Here is a 428-nt window from a genome sequence, read left to right as displayed (position 1 = left end):
TCTTCATCCTGTTCATTATCAGTGTGAAAAGATGGATCACAAAATCATACAGTCACTACTGGAAAGGGTTCAAATATGCAAAAGATGCTGGAAAATCAAATTTGCAAATTAACTGCTCAGGACAAACAAGAGACTCATGAAGAACCATCACAAAACAAACAGCTGTGGATCATCCAGGTAACCACACACAGAATTAAGAATATGTGAACTTTTGAACGGTCATTTTTATAAATTCAGCAATCTGTTTTACATATTTTATGTAAAATATCTTATTCAGGACAGTACTAAATTAATTATATATATATATATATATATATATATATATATATATATATATATATATATATATATAATTAAAAATAACATTATGCAGATTCTGCAAGGGGTATGTAAACTTTTGAGCATGACTGTATATATTATCTAACCTA

The sequence above is a fragment of the Chanodichthys erythropterus genome, chromosome 22, assembly GCF_024489055.1.
Source record: "Chanodichthys erythropterus isolate Z2021 chromosome 22, ASM2448905v1, whole genome shotgun sequence".
NCBI lineage: Eukaryota > Metazoa > Chordata > Actinopteri > Cypriniformes > Xenocyprididae > Chanodichthys > Chanodichthys erythropterus.
This window is presented reverse-complemented; position numbering follows the sequence as displayed.